General features: G+C 50.1%; 1 protein-coding gene across 1 annotated transcript in view; it reads right to left on the bottom strand.

Moving 5' to 3' along the window:
• Positions 1–12,604, bottom strand: part of LOC129842355 (E3 ubiquitin-protein ligase RNF19A-like) — a 50,029-nt gene extending 37,425 nt beyond the window's left edge. The window contains exon 1 of the mRNA XM_055910887.1: positions 12,446–12,604. The gene's annotated coding sequence lies outside the window, so the exon portion shown is untranslated. The remainder of the gene's footprint in view (positions 1–12,445) is intronic.
• Positions 12,605–20,907: the final 8,303 nt, after the last annotated feature.

The raw sequence follows: 20,907 nt of genomic DNA, 5'->3' as shown, positions 1-20,907 counted from the left end.
CACCTCTCCCCCCAGACCTCCCGTCCACCTCTCTCCCCAGACCTCCCGTCCACCTCTCCCCCCAGATCTCCCGTCCACCTCTCCCCCCAGACCTCCCGTCCACCTCTCCCCCCAGACCTCCCGTCCACCTCTCCCCCCAGACCTCCCGTCCACCTCTCCCCCCAGACCTCCCGTCCACCTCTCCCCCCAGACCTCCCGTCCACCTCTCCCCCCAGACCTCCCGTCCACCTCTCCCCCAGACCTCCCGTCCACCTCTCCCCCCAGACCTCCCGTCCACCTCTCCCCCCAGACCTCCCGTCCACCTCTCCCCCCAGACCTCCCGTCCACCTCTCCCCCCAGACCTCCCGTCCACCTCCCTCCCCAGACCTCACGTCCCATCACGTGATCTCAAATGCCCTGAGACTCAGTCACAACAGATCTACTGGGACTCAGACAGTTAAGTTCTCTCCATAGAGCTCTTAAATTCTCTAGAAGAGCTCTTGATTTCTCTCCATAGCTCTCCAGAAACACTTGAGAAGTCAAAAGAGCCTTCTTCCCTGTGAAAGAATGATGTGAGGGACTGGAGTCCTGACAGAGAGAACATGTAGATCTGAGTAGGAAGTGAATTTGTTGACAGTGGCCCACAGACATTGACTCACTGGCTAACGTTCAAAACCACACAGTGGATTACTGGACCTTTAGAACACCCAGAGAGTCATTTCCCAAACCTGTTACCGCTGGTTAAATATTTACTGACTGACTGACCCTCAGATACAACAGGGAGGGTTGTCTCCTGACTGACCCTCAGATACAACAGGGAGGGTTGTCTCCTGACTGACTGGCCCTCAGATACAACAGGGAGGGTTGTCTCCTGACTGACTGGCCCTCAGATACAACAGGGAGGGTAGTCTCCTGACTGACTGGCCCTCAGATACAACAGGGAGGGTTGTCTCCTGACTGACCCTCAGATACAACAGGGAGGGTTGTCTCCTGACTGACTGACCCTCAGATACAACAGGGAGGGTTGTCTCCTGACTGACTGGCCCTCAGATACAACAGGGAGGGTTGTCTCCTGACTGACTGGCCCTCAGATACAACAGGGAGGGTTGTCTCCTGACTGACTGGCCCTCAGATACAACAGGGAGGGTTGTCTCCTGACTGACTGGCCCTCAGATACAACAGGGAGGGTTGTCTCCTGACTGACTGGCCCTCAGATACAACAGGGAGGGTTGTCTCCTGACTGACTGACCCTCAGATACAACAGGGAGGGTTGTCTCCTGACTGACTGACCCTCAGATACAACAGGGAGGGTTGTCTCCTGACTGACTGACCCTCAGATACAACAGGGAGGGTTGTCTCCTGACTGACTGACCCTCAGATACAACAGGGAGGGTAGTCTCCTGACTGACTGACCCTCAGATACAACAGGGAGGGTTGTCTCCTGACTGACCCTCAGATACAACAGGGAGGGTTGTCTCCTGACTGACTGACCCTCAGATACAACAGGGAGGGTTGTCTCCTGACTGACTGGCCCTCAGATACAACAGGGAGGGTTGTCTCCTGACTGACTGGCCCTCAGATACAACAGGGAGGGTTGTCTCCTGACTGACTGGCCCTCAGATACAACAGGGAGGGTTGTCTCCTGACTGACTGGCCCTCAGATACAACAGGGAGGGTTGTCTCCTGACTGACTGGCCCTCAGATACAACAGGGAGGGTTGTCTCCTGACTGACTGACCCTCAGATACAACAGGGAGGGTTGTCTCCTGACTGACTGGCCCTCAGATACAACAGGGAGGGTTGTCTCCTGACTGACTGGCCCTCAGATACAACAGGGAGGGTAGTCTCCTGACTCCAGCAGCCAGATACAACAGGGAGGGTTGTCTCCTGACTGACTGGCCCTCAGATACAACAGGGAGGGTAGTCTCCTGACTGACTGGCCCTCAGATACAACAGGGAGGGTTGTCTCCTGACTGACTGGCCCTCAGATACAACAGGGAGGGTTGTCTCCTGACTGACTGGCCCTCAGATACAACAGGGAGGGTAGTCTCCTGACTCCAGCAGCCAGATACAACAGGGAGGGTAGTCTCCTGACTCCAGCAGCCAGATACAACAGGGAGGGTAGTCTCCTGACTACAGTAGCCAGATACAACAGGGAGGGTAGTCTCCTGACTCCAGCAGCCAGATACAACAGGGAGGGTAGTCTCCTGACTCCAGTAGCCAGATACAACAGGGAGGGTAGTCTCCTGACTCCAGGAGCCAGATACAACAGGGAGGGTAGTCTCCTGACTCCAGTAGCCAGATACAACAGGGAGGGTAGTCTCCTGACTCCAGTAGCCAGATACAACAGGGAGGGTAGTCTCCTGACTCCAGTAGCCAGATACAACAGGGAGGGTAGTCTCCTGACTCCAGTAGCCAGATACAACAGGGAGGGTAGTCTCCTGACTCCAGTAGCCAGATACATTGATGGACAACATAGTTGGGCCCACTAGCTCCAAATGAGCCACCAAGCTTAGACACTGACACCAGACTGACAGGCCCAGTCCAGAACCACAACGATACGGCCGGTGTCATAATGAAACCAGACTGACAGGCCCAGTCCAGAACCACAACGACACGGCCGGTGACATAATGAAACCAGCCTGACAGGCCCAGTCCAGAACCACAACGATACGGCCGGTGACATAATGAAACCAGCCTGACAGGCCCAGTCCAGAACCACAACGATACGGCCGGTGACATAATGAAACCAGCCTGACAGGCCCAGTCCAGAACCACAACGATACGGCCGGTGTCATAATGAAACCAGCCTGACAGGCCCAGTCCAGAACCACAACGATACGGCCGGTGTCATAATGAAACCAGCCTGACAGGCCCAGTCCAGAACCACAACGATACGGCCGGTGTCATAATGAAACCAGCCTGACAGGCCCAGTCCAGAACCACAACGACCACAGTCATACCAGCAGACCACAGTCCTAACAGCAGACCACAGTCCTAACAGCAGACCCCAGTCCTAACAGCAGACCCCAGTCCTAACAGCAGACCCCAGTCCTAACAGCAGACCCCAGTCCTAACAGCAGACCCCAGTCCTAACAGCAGACCACAGTCCTAACAGCAGACCACAGTCCTAACAGCAGACCCCAGTCCTAACAGCAGACCACAGTCCTAACAGCAGACCACAGTCCTAACAGCAGACCACAGTCCTAACAGCAGACCCCAGTCCTAACAGCAGACCCCAGTCCTAACAGCAGACCCCAGTCCTAACAGCAGACCACAGTCCTAACAGCAGACCACAGTCCTAACAGCAGACCACAGTCCTAACAGCAGACCACAGTCCTAACAGCAGAACACAGTCATAACAGCAGACCACAGTCATAACCTAACTGGAGAGAGCAAAGTGGCCACATTCTTATCCTGCTCTGGTCAATTCAGCCCTTCTGCACATTCCTGTGCTGCTGTGGGGAAAGGAGTGGCACGTGGCCAGGGCTTTAGTGGGAAGGGGTGGCACGTGGCCAGGGCTTTAGTGGGAAGGGGTGGCACGTGGCCAGGGCTTTAGTGGGAAGGGGTGGCACGTGGCCAGGGCTTTAGTGGGAAGGGGTGCCACGTGGCCAGGGCTTTAGTGGGAAGGGGTGGCACGTGGCCAGGGCTTTAGTGGGAAGGGGTGGCACGTGGCCAGGGCTTTAGTGGAAGGGGTGGCACGTGGCCAGGGCTTTAGTGGAAGGGGTGGCACGTGGCCAGGGCTTTAGTGGAAGGGGTGGCACGTGGCCAGGGCTTTAGTGGGAAGGGGTGGCACGTGGCCAGGGCTTTAGTGGGAAGGGGTGGCACGTGGCCAGGGCTTTAGTGGGAAGGGGTGGCACGTGGCCAGGGCTTTAGTGGGAAGGGGTGGCACGTGGCCAGGGCTTTAGTGGGAAGGGGGGACAGACAGGACAGCCAGGCAGGCCATTAGTGGGAAGTGGGAACAGACAGGAAGTGGGAACAGACAGGAAGTGGGAAGTGGGGACAGACAGGAAGTGGGAAGTGGGGACAGAAAGCCAGGCCAGGGCATTAGTGGGAACAGACAGGACAGGCAGGATAACAGTAGAATGACTGATGTGGTCTAGAGATGGAGTTGATCAGTCCATCCAAGCTCTACTTCTCACTGACCAAGCGTGGAGCAAGGCTAGCTACAGGTGCTACCGGGTTAACCTAGCTACAGGTGCTACCGGGTTAACCTAGCTACAGGTGCTACCGGGTTAGCCTAGCTACAGGTGCTACCGGGTTAGCCTAGCTACAGGTGCTACCGGGTTAACCTAGCTACAGGTGCTACCGGGTTAGCCTAGCTACAGGTGCTACCGGGTTAGCCTAGCTACTGGTGCTCCGGGTTAGCCTAGCTACAGGTGCTACCGGGTTAACCTAGCTACTGGTGCTACCGGGTTAGCCTAGCTACAGGTGCTCCGGGTTAGCCTAGCTACAGGTGCTCCGGGTTAGCCTAGCTACAGGTGCTCCGGGTTAGCCTAGCTACAGGTGCTCCGGGCTAACCTAGCTACAGGTGCTCCGGGCTAACCTAGCTACAGGTGCTCCGGGCTAACCTGGCTACAGGTGCTCCGGGTTAACCTGGCTACAGGTGCGGCGGGCTAACCTGGCTACAGGTGCTCCGGGTTAACCTGGCTACAGGTGCTCCGGGTTAACCTGGCTACAGGTGCTCCGGGTTAACCTAGCTACAGGTGCTCCGGGTTAACCTAGCTACAGGTGCTCCGGGTTAACCTAGCTACAGGTGCTCCGGGTTAACCTAGCTACAGGTGCTCCGGGTTAACCTAGCTACAGGTGCTCCGGGTTAACCTAGCTACAGGTGCGGCGGGTTAACCTAGCTACAGGTGCGGCGGGTTAACCTAGCTACAGGCGCGGCGGGTTAACCTAGCTACAGGCGCGGCGGGTTAACCTAGCTACAGGTGCTCCGGGTTAACCTAGCTACAGGTGCGGCGGGTTAACCTAGCTACAGGCGCGGCGGGTTAACCTAGCTACAGGCGCGGCGGGTTAACCTAGCTACAGGCGCGGCGGGTTAACCTAGCTACAGGTGCGACGGGTTAACCTGGCTACAGGTGCTCCGGGTTAACCTAGCTACAGGTGCTCCGGGTTAACCTAGCTACAGGTGCTCCGGGTTAACCTTGCACATATACCTACATGTACATATTACCTCAACTAAACAGTGCCCCCGCACATTGACTCTGTACTGGTACCCCTCTCATTCAGGCCAAAGAGTTTAATCAAACCAGAAAATCTTGTTTCTCATGGTCTGAGAGTCTTCAAACTCCAAGCGGGCTGTCCTGTGCCTTTTACTGAGGAGTGGCTTCCGTCTGGCCACTCTACCATAAAGGCCTGATTGGTGGAGTGCTGCAGAGATGGTTGTCCTTCTGGAAGGTTCTCCCATCTCCACAGAGGAACTCTGGAGCTCTGTCAGAATGACAGAATGACATCACCTCCCTGATCAAGACCCTTCTCCCCGATTGCTCAGTTTGGCCGGGCGGCCAGCTCTAGGAAGTCTTGGTGGTTCCAAACTTCTTCCATTTATGAATGATGGAGGCCACTGTGTTCTTGGGGACCTTCAATGCTGCAGAACTTTTTTGTTGCCCTTCCCCAGATCTGTGCTTCGACACAATCCTGTCTCGGAGCTCTACGGACAATTCCTTTGACCTCATAGCTTGGTTTTTGCTCTGACATGCATTGTCAACTGTGGGACCTTATATAGACAGGTGTTTCCCTTTCAAAATCATGTCCAATCAATTGAATTTACCACAGGTGGACTCCAATCAAGTTGTAGAAACATCAAGGATGATCAATGGAAACAGGATCCACCTGAGCTCAATATCGAGTCTCATTGCAAAGGGTCTGAATACTTATGTAAATAAGGTATTTCTGTTTATTTTTAATACGTTTGCAAAAATGTCCAAACCTGTTTTCGTTTTGTCATTATGGGGTATTGTGTGTAAATGACTGAGTTAAAATGTTATTTAATCAATTTTAGAATAATGCTGTAACGTAACAAAATGTGGAAAAGGGGAAAGGGGTCTGAATACTTTCTGAATGCACTGTATTAGCAGAATTACTGAAGGACAGGGACATCTGCCAAGTCTATAGATTTATACTGTACGTAACACTCAGATACTATCTGACTGTCAGCCATGTAAAGGGTTATAGCGTCTCTATATGATACCTACAATATAACTCAGATACTATCTGACTGTCAGCCATGTAAAGGGTTATAGCGTCTCTATATGATACGTACAGTATAACTCAGATACCATCTGACTGTCAGCCATGTAAAGGGTTATAGCGTCTCTATATGATACGTACAGTATAACTCAGATACCATCTGACTGTCAGCCATGTAAAGGGTTATAGCGTCTCTATATGATACCTACAGTATAACTCGGATACTATCTGACTGTCAGCCATGTAAAGGGTTATAGCGTCTCTATATGATACCTACAGTATAACTCAGATACTGTCAGCCATGTAAAGGGTTAGTGTTTCTCTATATGATACCTACAGTATAACTCAGATACTATCTGACTATCAGCCATGTAAAGGGTTAGTGTTTCTCTATATGTTACCTACAGTATAACTCAGATACTATCTGACTGTCAGCCATGTAAAGGGTTATAGCGTCTCTATATGATACCTACAGTATAACTCGGATACTATCTGACTGTCAGCCATGTAAAGGGTTATAGCGTCTCTATATGATACCTACAGTATAACCCAGATACTATCTGACTGTCAGCCATGTAAAGGGTTATAGCGTCTCTATATGATACCTACAGTATAACTCAGATACTGTCAGCCATGTAAAGGGTTAGTGTTTCTCTATATGATACCTACAGTATAACTCAGATACTATCTGACTGTCAGCCGTGTAAAGGGTTATAGCGTCTGTATAATGGGCTAATAGCATAGTCCTATTTGGAGTCTCATGTGAGGTATTATAATAATATACTGTATATACACAAATATTACTGCCCACTACATGTACGATACAAACATATGTGCAGCAAAGACAAATGAAAACATCAAAATCCATTGTTCTGTTGTTAAAGCCACTATGACAAACAGAAAAGTAATGTTTCCAATCCCAACAGAGACAGCAGTCTCCCTCCCTCCTCTCCTCACTCGCTGTAAAGGAGAGGAAATGAGGTAAGCACCCAGGCATCCCCTGGTCCTGATACGCTGGGGAAGCATGAGGGAGAAACAGAGGACTGAGGAGAGGAAAGAGGGAGGGGAGGGAGAGGTAAACTTGACTGATCCGTAAAGAAAACACGCCTTCCGTAAAGAAAACACGCCTTCCGTAAAGAAAACACGCCTTCCGTAAAGAAAACACGCCTTCCGTAAAGAAAACACGCCTTCCGTAAAGAAAACACGCCTTCCGTAAAGAAAACACGCCTTCCGTAAAGAAAACACGCCTTCCGTAAAGAAAACACGCCTTCCGTAAAGAAAACACGCCTTCCGTAAAGAAAACACGCCTTCCGTAAAGAAACACGCCTTCCGTAAAGAAACACGCCTTCCGTAAAGAAACACGCCTACCGTAAAGAAACACGCCTACCGTAAAGAAACACTCCTACCGTAAAGAAACACTCCTACCGTAAAGAAACACTCCTACCGTAAAGAAACACTCCTACCGTAAAGTCAGGGACAGCCAGAGAAGCAGGATAAACATACAGATAACAGCTCCTATAAATTGTGTCGCGCAGATCAGACCAGGGGGAATCCCCCCCACCCCTACTCAACCCCACCCAAGCTGTTAAAAATATCCCTCAGTAAAAGACGGATAAGTCAATGTGGGAAAAGCCCCACTAGTGCTCAGCATATGTGGGAACTCCTTCAAGACTGTTGGAAAAGCATTCCTCATGAAGCTGGTTGAGAGAATGCCAAGAGTGTACAAAGCTGTCATCAAGGCAAAGGGTGGCTACTTTGAAGAGTCTCAAATATAAAATATGTTTCGGTTTGTTAAACACTTTTTTGGTTACTTCATGATTCCACAATTTTGATGTCTTCACTATTATTCTACAATGTAGAAAATAGTGAAGTGTAAGTGTGTCCATAACTATAAAAAATTAAATAAAGATCAGATTTTTGGTCTATATCACCCAGCCCTAGATTAGGTTCTGTTTGGCCCAGGCTACATCACCCAGCCCTAGATTAGGTTCTGTTTGGCCCAGGCTACATCACCCAGCCCTAGATTAGGTTCTGTTTGGCCCAGGCTACATCACCCAGCCCTAGATTAGGTTCTGTTTGGCCCAGGCTATATCACCCAGCCCTAGATTAGGTTCTGTTTGGCCCAGGCTATATCACCCAGCCCTAGATTAGGTTCTGTTTGGCCCAGGCTACATCACCCAGCCCTAGATTAGGTTCTGTTTGGCCCAGGCTACATCACCCAGCCCTAGATTAGGTTCTGTTTGGCCCAGGCTACATCACCCAGCCCTAGATTAGGTTCTGTTTGGCCCAGGCTATATCACCCAGCCCTAGATTATGTTCTGTTTGGCCCAGGCTATATCACCCAGCCCTAGATTAGGTTCTGTTTGGCCCAGGCTACATCACCCAGCCCTAGATTAGGTTCTGTTTGGCCCAGGCTATATCACCCAGCCCTAGATTAGGTTCTGTTTGGCCCAGGCTACATCACCCAGCCCTAGATTAGGTTCTGTTTGGCCCAGGCTATATCACCCAGCCCTAGATTAGGTTCTGTTTGGCCCAGGCTATATCACCCAGCCCTAGATTAGGTTCTGTTTGGCCCAGGCTACATCACCCAGCCCTAGATTAGGTTCTGTTCGCCTGTTTGGTTCAGTCCTGGAAGAAGAGACCCTAAACCCTACCAGAACCATCTTCAACCCTCGTCTCTCTGCCAGATGTTAAACACCTCAAAATAAGCTCAGTGTTGTTGCTTCTGTAGCGAGAGAGCCACAATATGGAGGTGATCTGGTCCTCTGCAAACAGCAGTCTGAACCCACATCATTAAGCTGCCTGTTCAGGGATGACCCTGCCTGTTCAGGGATGACCCTGCCTTACCTGGTCCTCTGCAAACAGCAGTCTGAACCCATATCATTAACCTGCCTGTTCAGGGATGACCCTGCCTGTTCAGGGATGACCCTGCCTGTTCAGGGATGACCCTGCCTGTTCAGGGATGACCCTGCCTGTTCAGGGATGACCCTGCCTGTTCAGGGATGACCCTGCCTGTTCAGGGATGACCCTGCCTGTTCAGGGATGACCTTGCCTTACCTGGTCCTCTGCAAACAGCGGTCTGAACCCACATCATTAACCTGCCTGTTCAGGGATGACCATGCCTTACCTGGTCCTCTGCAAACAGCAGTCTGAACCTACATCATTAACCTGCCTGTTCAGGGATGACCCTGCCTGTTCAGGGATGACCCTGCCTGTTCAGGGATGACCCTGCCTGTTCAGGGATGACCCTGCCTGTTCAGGGATGACCCTGCCTGTTCAGGGATGACCCTGCCTGTTCAGGGATGACCCTGCCTTACAGGTCACAACATTTTCAACGTTGGCCCAATGTTTCAGATTTTTAAAAAGGAGAGCATTACTAGTTCTACTTGGACTCTATAATAAGATTTGGTAATATTTCCCAGACATCACCACTCTCATCCTGCTCTCAGCAGGCCCGCAGCTGTACACAGATAGCTGCTTGGTTGGCTCACATACGGTTCAGTGGAACACCCACCTTGAAATCCACTACAAACAATCTGTCAACAACGATATATTAGCCTGGGAAACAGAGCCCTGAGGTCCACGGTTTAGGTTAGGACAAGACAACGATATATTAGCCTGGGAAAACAGAGCACTGTGAGGTCCACGGTTTAGGTTAGGACAAGACAACGATATATTAGCCTGGGAAACAGAGCACTGTGAGGTCCACGGTTTAGGTTAGGACAAGACAACGATATATTAGCCTGCGAAACAGAGGACTGTGAGGTCCACGGTTAAGGTTAGGACAAGACAACGATATATTAGCCTGGGGAAACAGAGCACTGTGAGGTCCACGGTTTAGGTTAGGACAAGACAACGATATATTAGCCTGGGAAACAGAGCCCTGTGAGGTCCACGGTTAAGGTTAGGACAAGACAACGATATATTAGCCTGGGAAACAGAGCACTGTGAGGTCCACGGTTTAGGTTAGGACAAGACAACGATATATTAGCCTGCGAAACAGAGGACTGTGAGGTCCACGGTTAAGGTTAGGACAAGACAACGATATATTAGCCTGGGGAAACAGAGGACTGTGAGGTCCACGGTTTAGGTTAGGACAAGACAACGATATATTAGCCTGGGAAACAGAGCACTGTGAGGTTCACGGTTTAGGTTAGGACAAGACAACGATATATTAGTCTGGGAAAACAGAGCACTGAGGTCCACGGTTTAGGTTAGGACAAGACAACGATATATTAGTCTGGGAAAACAGAGCACTGTGAGGTCCACGGTTTAGGTTAGGACAAGACAACGATATATTAGCCTGGGAAACAGCACTGTGAGGTCCACGGTTTAGGTTAGGACAAGACAAGGATATATTAGCCTGGGAAACAGAGCACTGTGAGGTCCACGGTTTAGGTTAGGACAAGACAACGATATATTAGTCTGGGAAACAGAGCCCTGTGAGGTCCACGGTTTAGGTTAGGACAAGACAACGATATATTAGCCTGCGAAACAGAGGACTGTGAGGTCCACGGTTTAGGTTAGGACAAGACAACGATATATTAGCCTGGGAAAACAGAGCACTGTGAGGTCCACGGTTAAGGTTAGGACAAGACAACGATATATTAGCCTGGGGAAACCTTACTTAAGAGCTCAGTGACTTTCAACGTGGCACCGTCATAGGATGCCACCTTTCCAATAAGACAGTTCGTCATATTTCTGCCCCGGTCAACTGTAAGTGCTGTTATTCTGAAGTGGAAACGTCTACGAGCAACAATGACTCAACCGCGAAGTGGTAGGCCACACAAGCTCACAGAACGGGACCGCAGAGTGCTGAAGCGTGTAATGTCTGTCCCCGGTTGTAACACTCCACTACCGAGTTCCAAACTGCGTCTGGAAGCAACGTCAGCACAACAACTGTTGGTCGGGAACTTCATGAAACCGGTTTCCATGGCCGAGCAGCAGCACACAAGCCTAAGATCACCATACGCAATGCCAAGCGTCAGCTGGATTGGTGTAAAGCTCACCGTCATTGGACTCTGGAGAAGTGAAAAAGCGTTCTCTGGAGCGATGAATCACGCTTCACCATCTGGCAGTCCGACGAACAAATCGGGGTTTGACGGATGCCAGTAGAACGCTACCTGCCCCAATGTATAGTGTCAACTGTAAAGTTTGGCGGAGGAGGAATAATGGTCTGGGGCTGTTTTTCATGGTTCGGGCCCCTTAGTTCCAGTGAAGGGAAATCTTAACGCTACAGCAAACAATGACATTCTAGACAATTCTGTGCTTCCAACTTTGTGGCAAGAGTTTGGGGAAGACCCTTTCCTGTTTCAGCATGACAGTGCCCCCGTGCTCAAAGCGAGGTCCATACAGAAATGGTTAGTCGAGAACAGTGTGGAATAACTTGACTGGCCTGCACAGAGCCCTGACCTCAACCCCATCCAACATCTTTGGGATGAATTGTAACACCGACTGCGAGCCAGGCCTAATTACCCAACATCAGTGGCCGACCTCACTAATGCTCTTGTGGCTTAATGGAAACAAGTCCCTGCAGCAATGTTCCAACATCTAGTGGAAAGCCTTCCCAGAAGAGTCGAGGCTGTTACAGGGGGGGAAGCAACTCCAAATTAATGCTCATGATTTTGGAATAGGATGTTCGACGAGCCAGTGGGAACATTCTTTTGGCTATGTAGTGTAGTTAGCCTCTATGAATACAAGTACTAGTTATAACATACTGTTACAGGGACGCGCTCACCGGAAAAAAACACACGGAAGTTATTGGATGTCAACGTCCGTTCACGTCCGACACCAAAGTAATGAAACAGGCAGGTTTGTGAGGCTCGAACCCTCAACCTTCTGGTCCGAAGCCCGGCGCGTCATCAACAGCGCCACAAAAAACATACCGGCACTTAAAAACTAGAGTCGCTACAATTACAACAATTATTACCTGGGCGCTGGACACTTTCTCCCCCAAATAAAATCCCGATAGCACCTCAAAATATTTAGGAGCATATGCCCCCCAAAATGGTAGCATATTAGTCATGTCAATAGCTTGTTTGATAACAACTTAAATCCACCGTCTGACCAAACATGAATATAACTAACCCCAATTAAGATGCAATCAATACCCTATTTGTGTTCCATATCTGTAAAATGAAACACAGCAGAATCGGCCAGATGGATGTTTAGCTAGCTAGCTAACGTTAGGTTAGCAACAGGACGCTAACAACTGCACGGAATGTTCAGAAAGACAGCTGGCCAAAAATAAACGCCTTCAAGTATTGTTAACGTACCGTTTAACAACTGTAATGCCGTCTGTCCTGGTCAAATGTTAACAAAACATTATTTCTCTTCAACAAACCGCCCCCCGAGAAATCCTTCTTAAAATATACTTTTCCTAGCGTCCTTCGGGTCCCACCTTCTTTCGTTCTGAGCTGATCAAAAGACAGCTCGCGTTCTCTTCCAAACAGAAAGTTCAAATCTTCTCGCGAGATCTCGACCAAGTCATCGTAAGTCTGGAGTATGGCACGACAATATGTTTACTTTCATATGAAAAATAACTAATACCCTTACATCAATCATGCAAAGTCCTATAGAGAGCAAACTTTGTAAATAGTCATGGTCATTTTTAAATACATACAGTGATAAAGTTGGAATTTACACAGAACGATCATCAAGAGCTACTCGATGTTACTGTTACAGTCCACAAAAGAGTCCTTTCATTGCACCTACCATCATGGTTTACATTATTCACATGCTTTTCATAACGGTCAGAGTTGAGAGATACTTTCGGGAAAACTTTCAGGCTTCAAGGAATGTGGTTGCCCATGTTACAGACATAAATCTGTCAGACCTGTCTGTCAAAGAGCCAAAATATCCAGGAGTTAAAAAGTGGAGAGGAGAGAGAAGATTCCCTGGTGTCAACTTGAGGCTCAGTTAGTCCGCAATATCTTTATAATAACTGACCTGGAATAAACAGAGTTGACTGTTGATGAGTTTTCTAGCTGAAAGTAAAAGTTTAGTATTTTATTAGGATCCCCATTCGGTAAAATATCAATACACGCTTTTATACATTTATGCCTTAGCATTCCATGCATCAAGTAGTCATTATAATGGCAGCACTGCAGCCATTCATTTTCTCATCTATTGCCATCCTTTGCTCTACTGTTACAATTGCTTTGTCTAAACAGGTCCTGATATCCTGATCTCACAGCCACATTGACTCCTGATATCCTGATCTCACAGCCACCTTGACTCCCGATATCCTGATCTCACAGCCACCTTGACTCCTGATATCCTGATCTCACAGCCACCTTGACTCCTGATATCCTGATCTCACGGCCACCTTGACTCCTGATATCCTGATCTCACGGCCACCTTGACTCCTGATATCCTGATCTCACAGCCACCTTGACTCCTGATCTCACAGCCACCTTGACTCCTGATATCCTGATCACACAGCCACCTTGACTCCTGATATCCTGATCTCACGGCCACCTTGACTCCTGATATCCTGATCACACAGCCACATTGACTCCTGATATCCTGATCTCACTGCCACCTTGACTCCTGATATCCTGATCTCACGGCCACCTTGACTCCTGATATCCTGATCTCACGGCCACCTTGACTCCTGATATCCTGATCTCACAGCCACCTTGACTCCTGATATCCTGATCTCACTGCCACCTTGACTCCTGATATCCTGATCTCACGGCCACCTTGACTCCTGATATCCTGATCTCACTGCCACCTTGACTCCTGATATCCTGATCTCACGGCCACCTTGACTCCTGATATCCTGATCTCACGGCCACCTTGACTCCTGATATCCTGATCTCACAGCCACCTTGACTCCTGATATCCTGATCTCACGGCCACCTTGACTCCTGATATCCTGATCACACAGCCACCTTGACTCCTGATATCCTGATCTCACGGCCACCTTGACTCCTGATATCCTGATCTCACAGCCACCTTGACTCCTGATCTCACAGCCACCTTGACTCCTGATATCCTGATCACACAGCCACCTTGACTCCTGATATCCTGATCACACAGCCACCTTGACTCCTGATATCCTGATCTCACGGCCACCTTGACTCCTGATATCCTGATCACACAGCCACCTTGACTCCTGATATCCTGATCTCACAGCCACCTTGACTCCTGATATCCTGATCACACAGCCACCTTGACTCCTGATATCCTGATCTCACAGCCACCTTGACTCCTGATATCCTGATCTCACAGCCACCTTGACTCCTGATATCCTGATCTCACAGCCACCTTGACTCCTGATATCCTGATCTCACAGCCACCTTGACTCCTGATATCCTGATCTCACAGCCACCTTGACTCCTGATATCCTGATCTCACAGCCACCTTGACTCCTGATATCCTAATCACACAGCCACCTTGACTCCTGATCTCACAGCCACCTTGACTCCTGATCTCACAGCCACCTTGACTCCTAATCACACAGCCACCTTGACTCCTGATCTCACAGCCACCTTGACTCCTAATCTCACAGCCACCTTGACTCCTAATCTCACAGCCACCTTGACTCCTAATCTCACAGCCACCTTGACTCCTGATCTCACAGCCACCTTGACTCCTGATCTCACAGCCACCTTGACTCCTGATCTCACAGCCACCTTGACTCCTGATATCCTGATCTCACAGCCACCTTGACTCCTGTTATCCTGATCTCACAGCCACCTTGACTCCTGATATCCTGATCTCACGGCCACCTTGACTCCTGATATCCTGATCACACAGCCACCTTGACTCCTGATCTCACAGCCACCTTGACTCCTGTTATCCTGATCTCACAGCCACCTTGACTCCTGATATCCTGATCTCACAGCCACCTTGACTCCTGATATCCTGATCTCACAGCCACCTTGACTCCTGATATCCTGATCTCACAGCCACCTTGACTCCTGATATCCTGATCTCACAGCCACATTGACTCCTGATATCCTGATCTCACAGCCACCTTGACTCCTGATATCCTGATCTCACAGCCACCTTGACTCCTGATATCCTGATCTCACGGCCACCTTGACTCCTGATATCCTGATCTCACAGCCACCTTGACTCCTGATATCCTGATCTCACAGCCACCTTGACTCCTGATATCCTGATCACACAGCCACCTTGACTCCTGATATCCTGATCTCACAGCCACCTTGACTCCTGATATCCTGATCTCACAGCCACCTTGACTCCTGATATCCTGATCTCACAGCCACCTTGACTCCTGATATCCTGATCTCACAGCCACCTTGACTCCTGATATCCTGATCTCACGGCCACCTTGACTCCTGATATCCTGATCTCACAGCCACCTTGACTCCTGATATCCTGATCTCACAGCCACCTTGACTCCTGATATCCTAATCTCACAGCCACCTTGACTCCTGATCTCACAGCCACCTTGACTCCTAATCTCACAGCCACCTTGACTCCTAATCTCACAGCCACCTTGACTCCTGATCTCACAGCCACCTTGACTCCTGATCTCACAGCCACCTTGACTTCTGATCTCACAGCCACCTTGACTCCTGATATCCTGATCTCACAGCCACCTTGACTCCTGATATCCTGATCTCACAGCCACCTTGACTCCTGATATCCTGATCACACAGCCACCTTGACTCCTGATCTCACAGCCACCTTGACTCCTGATCTCACAGCCACCTTGACTCCTGTTATCCTGATCTCACAGCCACCTTGACTCCTGATATCCTGATCACACAGCCACCTTGACTCCTGATATCCTGATCTCACAGCCACCTTGACTCCTGATATCCTGATCTCACAGCCACCTTGACTCCTGATCTCACAGCCACCTTGACTCCTGATATCCTGATCTCACAGCCACCTTGACTCCTGATATCCTGATCTCACGGCCACCTTGACTCCTGATATCCTGATCTCACAGCCACCTTCACTCCTGATATCCTGATCTCACAGCCACCTTGACTCCTGATATCCTGATCTCACAGCCACCTTGACTCCTGATATCCTGATCTCACAGCCACCTTGACTCCTGATATCCTGATCTCACAGCCACCTTGACTCCTGATATCCTGATCTCACGGCCACCTTGACTCCTGATATCCTGATCTCACGGCCACCTTGACTCCTGATATCCTGATCTCACGGCCACCTTGACTCCTGATATCCTGATCTCACGGCCACCTTGACTCCTGATATCCTGATCTCACAGCCACCTTGACTCCTGATATCCTGATCTCACGGCCACCTTGACTCCTGATATCCTGATCACACAGCCACCTTGACTCCTGATATCCTGATCTCACAGCCACCTTGACTCCTGATCTCACAGCCACCTTGACTCCTGATATCCTGATCTCACAGCCACCTTGACTCCTGATATCCTGATCTCACAGCCACCTTGACTCCTGATATCCTGATCTCACAGCCACATTGACTCCTGATATCCTGATCTCACAGCCACCTTGACTCCTGATATCCTGATCTCACGGCCACCTTGACTCCTGATATCCTGATCTCACAGCCACCTTGACTCCTGATCTCACAGCCACCTTGACTCCTGATATCCTGATCTCACAGCCACCTTGACTCCCGATATCCTGATCTCGCAGCCACCTTGACTCCTGATATCCTGATCTCACAGCCACCTTGACTCCTGATATCCTGATCTCACAGCCACCTTGACTCCTGATATCCTGATCTCACAGCCACCTTGACTCCCGATATCCTGATCTCACAGCCACCTTGACTCCTGATATCCTGATCTCACAGCCACCTTGACTCCCGATATCCTGATCTCACAGCCACCTTGACTCCCGATATCTTGATCTCACAGCCACCTTGACTCCCGATATCCTGATCTCACAGCCACCTTGACTCCCTATATCCTGATCTCACAGCCACCTTGACTCCCGATATCCTGATCTCACAGCCACCTTGACTCCTGATCTCACAGCCACCTTGACTCCCGATATCCTGATCTCACAGCCACCTTGACTCCTGATCTCACGGCCACCTTGACTCCTGATTTCCTGATCTCACAGCCACCTTGACTCCCGATATCCTGATCTCACAGCCACCTTGACTCCCGATATCCTGATCTCACAGCCACCTTGACTCCTGATATCCTGATCTCACTGCCACCTTGACTCCTGATATCCTGATCTCACAGCCACCTTGACTCCTGATATCCTGATCTCACAGCCACCTTGACTCCTGATATCCTGATCTCACAGCCACCTTGACTCCTGATATCCTGATCACACAGCCACCTTGACTCCTGATATCCTGATCTCACAGCCACCTTGACTCCTGATCACACAGCCACCTTGACTCCTGATATCCTGATCTCACAGCCACCTTGACTCCTGATATCCTGATCACACAGCCACCTTGACTCCTGATATCCTGATCTCACAGCCACCTTGACTCCTGATATCCTGATCTCACAGCCACCTTGACTCCTGATCTCACAGCCACCTTGACTCCTGATATCCTGATCACACAGCCACCTTGACTCCTGATCTCACAGCCACCTTGACTCCTGATATCCTAATCTCACAGCCACCTTGACTCCTGATCTCACAGCCACCTTGACTCCTGATCTCACAGCCACCTTGACTCCTGATCTCACAGCCACCTTGACTCCTAATCTCACAGCCACCTTGACTCCTGATCTCACAGCCACCTTGACTCCTGATCTCACAGCCACCTTGACTCCTGATCTCACAGCCACCTTGACTCCTGATCTCACAGCCACCTTGACTCCTGATATCCTGATCTCACAGCCACCTTGACTCCTGATATCCTGATCTCACAGCCACCTTGACTCCTGTTATCCTGATCTCACAGCCACCTTGACTCCTGATATCCTGATCTCACAGCCACCTTGACTCCTGATATCCTGATCTCACGGTCACCTTGACTCCCGATATCCTGATCCCACAGCCACCTTGACTCCTGATATCCTGATCTCACGGCCACCTTGACTCCTGATATCCTGATCTCACAGCCACCTTGACTCCTGATATCCTGATCTCACAGCCACCTTGACTCCCGATCTCCTGATCTCACAGCCACCTTGACTCCCGATATCCTGATCTCACAGCCACCTTGACTCCCGATATCCTGATCACACAGCCACCTTGACTCCTGATCTCACAGCCACCTTGACTCCTGATATCCTGATCTCACAGCCACCTTGACTCCTGATATCCTGATCTCACTGCCACCTTGACTCCTGATATCCTGATCTCACGGCCACCTTGACTCCTGATATCCTGATCTCACTGCCACCTTGACTCCTGATATCCTGATCTCACGGCCACCTTGACTCCTGATATCCTGATCTCACGGCCACCTTGACTCCTGATATCCTGATCTCACAGCCACCTTGACTCCTGATATCCTGATCTCACGGCCACCTTGACTCCTGATATCCTGATCACACAGCCACCTTGACTCCTGATATCCTGATCTCACGGCCACCTTGACTCCTGATATCCTGATCTCACAGCCACCTTGACTCCTGATCTCACAGCCACCTTGACTCCTGATATCCTGATCACACAGCCACCTTGACTCCTGATATCCTGATCACACAGCCACCTTGACTCCTGATATCCTGATCTCACGGCCACCTTGACTCCTGATATCCTGATCACACAGCCACCTTGACTCCTGATATCCTGATCTCACAGCCACCTTGACTCCTGATATCCTGATCACACAGCCACCTTGACTCCTGATATCCTGATCTCACAGCCACCTTGACTCCTGATATCCTGATCTCACAGCCACCTTGACTCCTGATATCCTGATCTCACAGCCACCTTGACTCCTGATATCCTGATCTCACAGCCACCTTGACTCCTGATATCCTGATCTCACAGCCACCTTGACTCCTGATATCCTGATCTCACAGCCACCTTGACTCCTGATATCCTAATCACACAGCCACCTTGACTCCTGATCTCACAGCCACCTTGACTCCTGATCTCACAGCCACCTTGACTCCTAATCACACAGCCACCTTGACTCCTGATCTCACAGCCACCTTGACTCCTAATCTCACAGCCACCTTGACTCCTAATCTCACAGCCACCTTGACTCCTAATCTCACAGCCACCTTGACTCCTGATCTCACAGCCACCTTGACTCCTGATCTCACAGCCACCTTGACTCCTGATCTCACAGCCACCTTGACTCCTGATATCCTGATCTCACAGCCACCTTGACTCCTGTTATCCTGATCTCACAGCCACCTTGACTCCTGATATCCTGATCTCACGGCCACCTTGACTCCTGATATCCTGATCACACAGCCACCTTGACTCCTGATCTCACAGCCACCTTGACTCCTGTTATCCTGATCTCACAGCCACCTTGACTCCTGATATCCTGATCTCACAGCCACCTTGACTCCTGATATCCTGATCTCACAGCCACCTTGACTCCTGATATCCTGATCTCACAGCCACCTTGACTCCTGATATCCTGATCTCACAGCCACATTGACTCCTGATATCCTGATCTCACAGCCACCTTGACTCCTGATATCCTGATCTCACAGCCACCTTGACTCCTGATATCCTGATCTCACGGCCACCTTGACTCCTGATATCCTGATCTCACAGCCACCTTGACTCCTGATATCCTGATCTCACAGCCACCTTGACTCCTGATATCCTGATCACACAGCCACCTTGACTCCTGATATCCTGATCTCACAGCCACCTTGACTCCTGATATCCTGATCTCACAGCCACCTTGACTCCTGATATCCTGATCTCACAGCCACCTTGACTCCTGATATCCTGATCTCACAGCCACCTTGACTCCTGATATCCTGATCTCACGGCCACCTTGACTCCTGATATCCTGATCTCACAGCCACCTTGACTCCTGATATCCTGATCTCACAGCCACCTTGACTCCTGATATCCTAATCTCACAGCCACCTTGACTCCTGATCTCACAGCCACCTTGACTCCTAATCTCACAGCCACCTTGACTCCTAATCTCACAGCCACCTTGACTCCTGATCTCACAGCCACCTTGACTCCTGATCTCACAGCCACCTTGACTCCTGATCTCACAGCCACCTTGACTCCTGATATCCTGATCTCACAGCCACCTTGACTCCTGATATCCTGATCTCACAGCCACCTTGACTCCTGATATCCTGATCACACAGCCACCATGACTCCTGATCTCACAGCCACCTTGACTCCTGATCTCACAGCCACCTTGACTCCTGTTATCCTGATCTCACAGCCACCTTGACTCCTGATATCCTGATCACACAGCCACCTTGACTCCTGATATCCTGATCTCACAGCCACCTTGACTCCTGATATCCTGATCTCACAGCCACCTTGACTCCTGATCTCACAGCCACCTTGACTCCTGATATCCTGATCTCACAGCCACCTTGACTCCTGATATCCTGATCTCACGGCCACCTTGACTCCTGATATCCTGATCTCACAGCCACCTTCACTCCTGATATCCTGATCTCACAGCCACCTTGACTCCTGATATCCTGATCTCACAGCCACCTTGACTCCTGATATCCTGATCTCACAGCCACCTTGACTCCTGATATCCTGATCTCACAGCCACCTTGACTCCTGATATCCTGATCTCACGGCCACCTTGACTCCTGATATCCTGATCTCACGGCCACCTTGACTCCTGATATCCTGATCTCACGGCCACCTTGACTCCT

The sequence above is a fragment of the Salvelinus fontinalis genome, unplaced genomic scaffold, assembly GCF_029448725.1.
Source record: "Salvelinus fontinalis isolate EN_2023a unplaced genomic scaffold, ASM2944872v1 scaffold_0035, whole genome shotgun sequence".
Lineage (NCBI taxonomy): Eukaryota > Metazoa > Chordata > Actinopteri > Salmoniformes > Salmonidae > Salvelinus > Salvelinus fontinalis.
Note: the sequence above shows the minus strand (reverse complement) of the source record. Positions and strands in the feature narration are given on the sequence as shown.